Source organism: Protopterus annectens, chromosome 13.part0, assembly GCF_019279795.1.
Source record: "Protopterus annectens isolate FY-2018-M chromosome 13.part0, PAN1.0, whole genome shotgun sequence".
NCBI lineage: Eukaryota > Metazoa > Chordata > Ceratodontiformes > Protopteridae > Protopterus > Protopterus annectens.
This window is the reverse complement of record NC_056747.1, coordinates 647,654,688-647,664,687: the sequence shown is the minus strand read 5'-3', so window position 1 is coordinate 647,664,687 and position 10,000 is coordinate 647,654,688. Positions and strand designations below refer to the sequence as shown.

The 10,000-nt window shown below is 40.2% G+C and overlaps 1 protein-coding gene across 1 annotated transcript in view; it reads left to right on the top strand.

The window, feature by feature from the left end:
• The window catches only part of ITGAE (integrin subunit alpha E), a 1,198,231-nt gene that overhangs the window by 912,152 nt on the left and 276,079 nt on the right, over window positions 1–10,000 (top strand). The window lies entirely within an intron of this gene.

Sequence of the window (10,000 nt, the reverse complement as noted above, 5' to 3'; positions counted from 1 at the left end):
ACACACACATATATCTATATATATATATATATATATATATATATATATATACATATATATATATATATATATATATATATATATATATACTTTTTTTAAATGCTAAAACCAGTGAGGTAGTCTAGTTTTGAATGGAGGACTGTTTGTATCCACATCAATGCAAGGTCTTCTCCCTCTTTATTTTAGGAACCTAGAACAGTAAGGGTACAAAGTTTTTTTAAGTTAGAGTCAGCTAGATTTATTTATTAGCTGTATATCAGATTTTACTTTAAATATTCTGACTTGTAAAATTATTTTTTTATGTTCTGTTCTATTTGCATATTTAACATGTATCAACACAACCTTTATTGTAAAATATGTTTTTATTTATTTAGTTCTAGCTCTTTTGGCTGTTCATTTATTTATCTATTATCTGAGCAGAGGATTCATTGTAGATTGACAAGCTGTGGCATCAATCTCCAAAGCCAGGATGTTTGAGTACATTACATGTGAGATATTTTTTATAACTTATACTTGACTATTAATTGAGAGTGATATAGTAACTGGTTTGTTGGGCCCTAGCAATATCAAGCATGGTGGCAGTACTAACTTGTCAAGGTGAAACCTGTGGTGAATCGGAGGAGAATTCTACCAGTGTTCTCTGGGAATTTTCTTTGGGTGTGTGTGTGTGTGTGTGTGTGTGTGTGTGCACACATGCAAATAACTTGTTTGAAAAGTAGTACTGAATAAAGGGCACTAGAAGACACTGTGATCCACAGAGAGTAAAGACAAGGGGAGTTTGGTGCTACACCAGAAAGTCAGTTCTGTAAGTGATCTGTGCCTAGGGTATTCCTAGTCTGTGTTTGAATATTGACAGCCCACACCCAGAGCAGCATTAAATATTCCCTTTATGGCATGTTGCCTTAAGTGAATTAAAGAGGCATTATCTCATTTCTAAAATCAGTTGCTTGCTAGAGGACTTTGTTTACCTTTTAGTACAGTCACATGTTCACACAGAGGCAGGATTTTCAGAGAAACTTGTTAGCATACTGTAGGTCAGATTTCACAAACTTCAGTGGGGGATGGTTATAGAAGTGCTAAGAGTTTACAGTCTGTCCTTTTGTATTTTCCTTCCCCCACCCATAGGCTGTTAGATTAGTTGAATGACTGATTTAGCTTCAGCCAGAGATGATGTGTAGTCACACTCAGATCTGCAGCCTCTGCAGCAGTGACATTGTATCTTTAGTATGTACTTGATTTTTGTAAAACTTAGTGGAATGATTATCCCAGCCTAGGCAATTGTATTTTCTTTTGTTTGTTTTTATTTTATGCATGTTGCTACATGCTGTTTTCCCTTTACTTGTAATTATTTTTCATATGGTCTGCAATTGTGTTGCTTATTAGTGCAAGTACTCATTCAGACATACATTTATCAAACAGTTTCCCTCATTTCATAGGACAGCATTGCTTTGGAGAGTTGCATCGTGGAAAGAAACCCACTGAGTTGCAAATGTCCTAAGATTCTAGAAGAATAAAATCTTACAACGTTTCAATAAAAACATGTCAGACAACTTTGAAATTGAATCTTGTTGCTGTACTAAAGATATTTTCCCATTAGCTGACTCCCTTCAGGAATCACAGAGTAACTGTCTGAATAATACTGATTCCATCCAACTGAATTTATTTTATTTTTCTTCCCTGCACTGTGGTAAAATGTTTGGATCTTTCACTCTTTTCCTGAATATTTGACTGCAGTGAAGTTACACTGGTAATCATTTGAATGTTGAGCCAAATGTAGTCTCTATATTTCCCTATATTTTTATATCTTTGTGCATAAGTATGAATATCTAATCTAAGTTTATATTCATGTGGTTGTAAAACCACAGCCTTGCTATGTCTTGCAATTCAAGGCATTACTGAATGTCTGTCAAATTTGTATATGTTGGAGATGGGATAATGCGTGTATTTTATTAAAACTTTGTATGCAATGAACATAATGGTTTTAGTGGTATACTTCACTGTTCATATTGGAATTTTCATAACTTTTCTCAATCTTGCCTCTTTTGTAACTCAGATGGCTGTGTTGACGAGACCACTTATCCCCTTATCAAGATGGAAATAGATAATAATTTAAACATATAAATGCATGTATCATTTTGTGTTTATCATATGTATTGCTTTGGCTGTTTAAAATATATATGCTGTATATTTTTATGTCTTTATAGATTCACCAACCAGATATGAAATCTTGGAAAGTGAGAGGATGCCTGAGGAATGGAGAAAAAGTGTTTTGGTACCGATTTTTAAGAATAAGGGTGATGTGCAGAGCTGTAGTAACTACAGAGGGATTAAACTGATCAGTCACAGCATGAAGTTATGGGAAAGAGTAGTGGAAGCTAGGTTAAGAAGGGACGTGATGATTAGTAATCAGCAGTATGGTTTCATGCTGGGAAAGAGCACTACAGATGCAATGTTTGCTCTGAGAGTGCTGATGGAGAAGTACAGAGAAGGTCAGAAGGAGTTGCATTGTGTTTTTGTAGACTTAGAGAAGGCATATGACAGGGTGCCTAGAGAGGAGTTGTGGTATTGTATGAGGAAGTTGGGAGTGTCAGAGAAGTATGTAAGAGTGGTACAGGATATGTACGAGGGTAGTGTGACAGCAGTGAGGTCTATGGTGGGAGTGACGGATGCTTTTAAGGTGGAGGTGGGATTAAATCAAGGATCAGCTCTGAGCTCTTTCTTATTTGCAATGGTAATGGACAGGTTGACAGACGAGATCAGACAGGACTCCCCGTGGACTATGATGTTTGCAGATGACATTGTGATCTGTAGTGAGAGTAGGGAATGGGTGGAGGAGACCCTGGAGAGATGGAGATATGCTCTAGAGAGAAGAGGAATGAAGGTCAGCAGGACTAAGATACAATATGTGTGTGTGAATGAAAAGGAGGATAGAGAAATGGTGAGGATGCAAGGAGTAGAGGTGGCAAAGGTGGACAAATTTAAATACTTGGGATCAATAGTTCAGAGTAATGGTGAGTGTGGAGGAGAGGTGAAGAAGAGAGTACAGACAGGATGGAGTGGATGGAGAAGAGTGTCAGGAGTGATTTGTGACAGACATGTACCAGTAAGAGTGAACGGGAAGGTCTACAAGAGGATAGTGAGACCAGCTATGTTGGAGACAGTGGCATTGACAAAAAGGCAGGAGTTAGAGCTGGATGTCGCAGAGTTAAAGATGTTAAGATTTACACTGGGTGTGACGAGGGTGGACAGGATTAGGAATAAATATATTAGAGGGTCAGCCCAGGTTGGAATGTTTGGAGACAAAGCCAGAGAGACAAGATTACGTTGGTTTGGATGTGTGCTGAGGAGGTATGCTAAGTATATTGGGAAAAAGATGCTAAGGATGAAGCTACCAGGTAACAGGAAAAGAGGAAGGCCTAAGATAAGGTTTATGGATGTGGTGAGAGAGGACATGCAGGTGGTTGGTGTGGCAGAGCAAGATGCAGAGGACAGGAAGAAATGGAAACAGTTGAGCCACTGTGGCGACCCCTAATGGGAACAGCTGAAAGAAGATGATGATATATCCACATATATTTGTATATCCACACACACACACACATACACGCACACATACACACACACACACACACACACACACACACACACACACACACACACACACACACACACACACACACACACATATAAATCTGTCTCTGAATTTGTTTGTGTCTGTTTATGTATACAGACATACATACACCTATATCATACATATATACATGCACACTCTCATACACTGGCATGCAGGAGGTATTTTAACTAAGGTGATAGTATAGCTGCTCCTAACAGCATTCATGTCACTGACCCTTTATTGCTAGTTTTACATGTAACAGTTTTATTCCATTTGTCATATGCCACTTGACAAGAGTATTAAAAGTGTGACTCGAGCTACAGAAATTACAGACCCATAAGCTTAACCAGCCTTATTGGTAAGGCCATGGAACGAATCATCATGGACCCTGTAAATAAGGACATAGGTGATCTCCAAATCCTTGATCCAACACATTTTGGTTTTGTCAAAGACAGTTCATGCCTGTTAAACCTGGTAGACATATTTAAAAATGTAACCAGAGCCATAAATGAAGGCAAATCTGTGCATACAACCTATCTTGACTTAGCACAGTCCCACATTAGGGCATCATTAAAAACCTCTCCTAGTTGAATATCAACCCTTATGTTGTCAGATGGGCTGCTAACTGGCTCACCGACAGATCACACAGTCAAAGTTGAGGAATTTATCTCAACAAGCACACCTGTCAACAGTGGGGTTCCACAGGGGTCAGTCTCCCTATTGTCTGGAATATTCTTCTCGGAAGTTCAGACCAAAACAGAGGAGCTGTGGCTGAGTTTGCTGATGACTGCAAATTAGGTGCAATCATTGAATCCCCAAACAATGTCAATATAATTTAAGAGGGAGTTAGACAGATCAATGATTGGTGCCAAAGCTGTGGACTCAAACTCAGTGCTATAAAAATGCATCATCATCCCCTTCAGATAAACGATATCCCTACAGACTATCATATAAATAATAATACCCTATGTAACAACTCAGTAGTGAGAGACTTGGGAGCACAAGTTGACTGTAGACTAAACTTTGACCACTATATGTCTACTGTGGTAAGGAAGGCATTCTACATTGCTCACCTCATTAGCAAAGGCATTGCCTCAAGAGTGAAAGAGGTCATAACTCCGCTATACTCGACCCTCATCAGGCCAATAATCGAGTACAGTGTTCCCTTTGGTATGTACCTTACCAGGCACCTGCAGCAACTTGAGAGACCTCAGAGATTTCTAACCAAGAAAATTACAGGGCAGATTGAAGTCACTGTCACTGTACTCAGTAGTGTACAGACTACTTAGAGGAGACTTGTGCCTGGCCTACAGAGCAATCTCAGATCTAATCCTAATGAAAATGTTGCACATCTGCAAGTCAAATGGCATAAGGGTCACTTGTACCAGGGACCTTATCCTTGCCTGTGACACAAATAGGACCTGCTAGAGAGACAGATACCAGTTCACATCATACAGATCCCCTCTATGACCCTGTTTAAGTGTAGCCTGGATGACTGGATGGCAAACCATAAATTACTTACCTGGGAGTTCACCTATGACCCTCCTAGATATTGGCAGTCAATGTTAACTAAGATCTTGAGTTTTAGGCTACATCCTTTATATTGACTTCTTCTAGTATTATATTGGGGGCACACAGCTAAGCTTATAAAGGCCTTTGGGTCAGCAGCCTAGTAACCACCTATGAATTTCTAGAGATGATACTCTTACTTGTATGTTGGCACACTCTCAGACTGCACTTCATTTTTTTTCAGGATAACTGTAGCCCTATCCATAAGAATTTGGTGGGAGAGGTACTTAGGAGGAAGCAAACACAACAGCAGGTGGTCAGGAGTAATTACATCTTGACATTAATTTGCCATTACAGAGTTGGAGTTTTTCGTGGATATACAAACAGAAGGCAAACAAGGTGCTCCCAAATTAAAATTGGACAACATATGTATAGTTCAGCCAGGGAGCAATCAGATAAAAGGGTGCGGTGAAGAATAATTGGACATTTTACACTACGTTGCTTTCACAGTGGGCTCATTTCTGAAAGAGTGGCACTGGCAGCAGCACAGGTACCAGTGCAGGTACGAATTCATTCACAGTATCATTGGATGTATGAGAATAACAGATAATAAACACCTACAGTACAGGTAATTAGGTGACTTACAAAAGGGTACTACAGCAGTTTAGAGACACTAGAAAGTGCAAGACTATCCAGTTATTTGGCTCATAGGAGTAAAACAATGGAGGGAACACACCCTGCTACTGTTAATGGCTGATTAAAACAAGTTGAAGGCAGCATTACACCTGGCAAATTATCAGCTGACTGCACAAAGCCATGGGAAGGCATTGCGAGCCTTATGGGACAAACTCCGAAATATATGTCATAAGTAATACAACATATTGTTTTTCATAACCTGTTGTTTATCAGCCCTATGTGCAGCATCTAGCTGGTCAAAATAAGAATATTCTAAGGATAAATAGAAGCAACCTATGACTGATCAGGAGGTGAAGAACCAGTGGCTGGCTCCAGCCTCAGGGGCCACAGAATAGAATGTAGCACAATGCCTACAACATTACCAAACACTGTGCCTACAGCACAGAAGACAACTCACACAGTTTCATCACAGACTGATACTTAAGAAGGAGCAATTTTCTGCCATGAGAAGGGTACCCTGCTTTCCCAGCAAAAGGCGAGAGCTGTATTGAAGAAAGTAGTGGAGTGATGAAGCTTGGACCCCAAACATATACTCCACTCATAGGTTCATAGGTGTGTACTAGGCTAATGGCCCTGGAGGCTTCACAAGCCTAGCCCATAGGATTACCCTGGCAGTGTGCCACCTGACCTTAGTTCCCAGTGCCTCTGTTGAGTAGAGCCACTGGAGTGATAACCGGGGTGAATTTTCTATTTCCCATCCACTCATCAAGATGTCTCTTGAAGAGGGCCAGTGAGGTGCTCTGCTTGACATGTATGGGAAGTCTATTCCATAGCATGGGCAGTCTCTGGGTTATGAGTCTGTCCCTTCAGCATGTTCGGTTGATTGTGGTAATGAGGTTGAGGTCTCTGGAGTGTGTGATGCGGAGGTATTTGGATTTCTTTAGATGTAGCATTTATAAAATAACTGGGTCAGGCATGGTTTGTAAGTCAAGCAGAGACCGCCTCTAAGTAGGTGATATGAAACAGAGAATAGTTGGAGTTTTTTGAGTCTGTCCATACATGATAAGTGTTTAAGGCCTAGGATCCTCTTTATGAGGTACTTTTGTGGCCCCTCCAGTTGTTGTAGGTATCTAGTGAGGCACATGCCAAATGGGGCATTGTACTCAATGATTGGACTAATGAGGGAAGAGTAGACAGAGACAATGACCTATGTCTTCCTGGATGCAAAACCCTTAGTAATGAGATGTGCCACATAGAAGGACTTTCTGACCACACTGGCAATGTGGTGGTCAAAAGACAGGTTGCTGTCAACCTGTGTTCCCAGATCTCTTATAACACCTTCTATGTTCAGTGGACTACCATCGATGTGGTAATTAATGGGAACTGGGTTTTGCCCAATGGGGATGACAACACATTTTTTTTGCATTGATCTTAAGGCCATGGTTCTGACAACAGTCGTTGGTCTCAGTGAGGCCTTTTTGTAGGATGTCAACATCACTTGGGGAGTTAATAATAGCTCCCAATTTGCAATCATCTGTGAATTTTGTCAGCCAGAGTCCCTTCATTTTGGCCTGGACTTCAGAGAAGTAGATGCCAAACAGGAGAGGACCCAGGACCGAACCCTGTGGGACTCCACTCATGACTGGTTGGCAGTCTGACTTGGAGTCAGCTACTTTCACACTGTGGGTTCTATCTGTAAGCCAGTTTGCAACCCACCTAGTGATATATGGGTTGATGCCTAGCTTAGTGAGTTTTTCTATGATTCTTGAGTGGGGAATGGTATCAAAGGCCTTGGCCAGATCAAGGTAGGCTGTATGAACCACCTTGCCTTCATCCACAGCTCTGGTGACTGACTCAAAGAAGTTGACCAGGTTGAGCAGGCATGATCTACCCTTCACAAAACCAAACTGTGTGGGATCCAGAGTTTGGAGGTTCCCTATATCCTTGTTTATTAGGTCCATAATGATGCGTTCCATAGCTTTGCATATCAGACTCATCAGGCTAATGGGGCGATAGTTCCCAGGGTCTGTAGTCACTCCTCCTTTGCGGAGAGAGATGACTGTAGCAGTGCACCATTCGGTAAGGACAAAGCCTGAGGTGAACCTGTGAATGAACAGGGCACACAGGTGAGGAGCCAGTTCACTCTGTAATTCATGTAGAACACAGCCAGGGATATTATCAGGTCCCATAGAAGCTGTATTCTTGGCCTTGGACAGTGCTGTTTTAACTCATTAACCCCGACTACCGTCTCATGGCGCCTCTGTGCTTAACACCGAGCACGCAGTGAGATGGTAGGAATTGCATATGGTTACACCCGAGTGCCTTCTCCCAGTGCTAGAACCTTTCCATGCCTATTTTAGCTCCACTCATGAAAATGAAGTTGAAAAGGTAACTGAACTTTGTCAGTTACCTTGTCAACTTACGTTTCAGCATGGAGTTTCATGTTGTTCATATATGATTTTAAAGAGAAAATCGGCTTGCAATGCACCCCGTATTTTCCTCTCAACAGCAAGCCAATTTAGTATGATTTTCCTCAAGCAACTAGTGTTAGTCAATAGCAGTCACCCTTTTTTAACACCTCCACCCCCGACACTGTTCTTTCCAAGTAAATAGAGGGTCCTACAGTAGATAACCCCTTTCTTTTTCTGCATTTGTGGAATTTACTACTGTATCCCTCTGTTTATCGTGCTGTTTGGGTTGTGTCATGTCTGGAAAGAAAAAAGCTGCAACGGAGATTGATTTGTCTTTTCATTTGTGAGCCTGCCTAAGGTAAGCTAAGATAGTATCATTCTATAGCTGTGGACTGTTTTTTTTTTTTTTTTTTTTTTTTTTTTTTTTTTAATAAAAGTTGTGTTTTTTTTGGAGAATGACTGGCATCAACCTAGAGGCAAAACTGCCCAGATACATCATGCAGAGTGTACTGGGAAGGACAGATGACATCATCTAAGTGCACCATCCCAAGAGTGAACATGCTCAACTGCTACTAGCTACCCCAGATGAGGTAAATGTCATTTTGGTGAAATGCTTCATGTTGGTGCTCGTGCGTATGGCAACATTTTATTGCAGGGGTCCCCTTGGGTGATTGCTTCCTTTTGATGCATGTTCTTACCAGGAACTGTTACTGATGGGTTGTTTGGTGAAATAGTTAATTCTGGTGCATGTGCATACTTCAAATTTTATTGTCGGGGTCCCTGGGGTGAATGCTGCAATTTGGTGCATGTTCTTACCAGGAACTTGCTGATGGGTTGTTTGGGAAAATATTTCAGTCTGGTCTTTGTGCATACTTCTGCATTTTATTGTAGGGATCCCTTGGGTGAATGCTTCATTTTGGTGCATGTTCATACCAGGAACTGTTACTGAATGGTCATTTGGGGAAATATTTCAGTCTGGTCTTTGTGCATACTTCTGCATTTTATTGTAGGTGTCCCTTGGGTGAATGCTTCAATTTGGTGTATGTATATATATATATATATATATATATATATATATATATATATATATATATATATATATATATATATATATATATATATATGTATATATATATATATATATATATATATATATATATATATATATATATATACATACACATATGAGGAACTGTTACAGAAGTGTGATTTTGGTGAAATGCTTCATGTTGGTGCTTGTGCGTACTGCAACATTTTATTGCAGGGGTCTTCTTGGGTGATTGCTTCATTTTGGTGCATGCTCTTACCAAGAACTGTTACTGAAGGGTTGTTTGGGGAAATAGTTACTTCTGGTACTTGTGCAAACTTCAACATTTTATTGTCTTGGTCCCTTGGGTGAATGCTTCAGTTTGGTGCATGTTCTTACCAGGACCTGTTACTGATGTTTTTTTTGGGAAAATATTTCATTCTGGTGCTTGTGCATACTTCTGCATTTTATTGTAGGGATCCCTTGGGTGAATGCCTCATTTTGGTGCATGTTCATACCAGGAACTGTTACTGAATGGTTGTTTGGGGAAATATTTCATTTTGGTCTTTGTGCATGCTTCAACATTTTATTGTAGGTGTCCCTTGGGTGAATGCTTCATTTTGGTGTATCACCAGGAAACCACTACACCATCTGGTGACATATGTAAATCCCATTCACAATACAGAAATTCCAGTTAGAACAACAGGACATAATCTGTGGATATAAGATGAGTGGCTTAGGGCAGGTACAAAGAAGTATTACTTTACAGAAGGGGTAGCGAATTATTTTAATGACCTTCCTAATGCA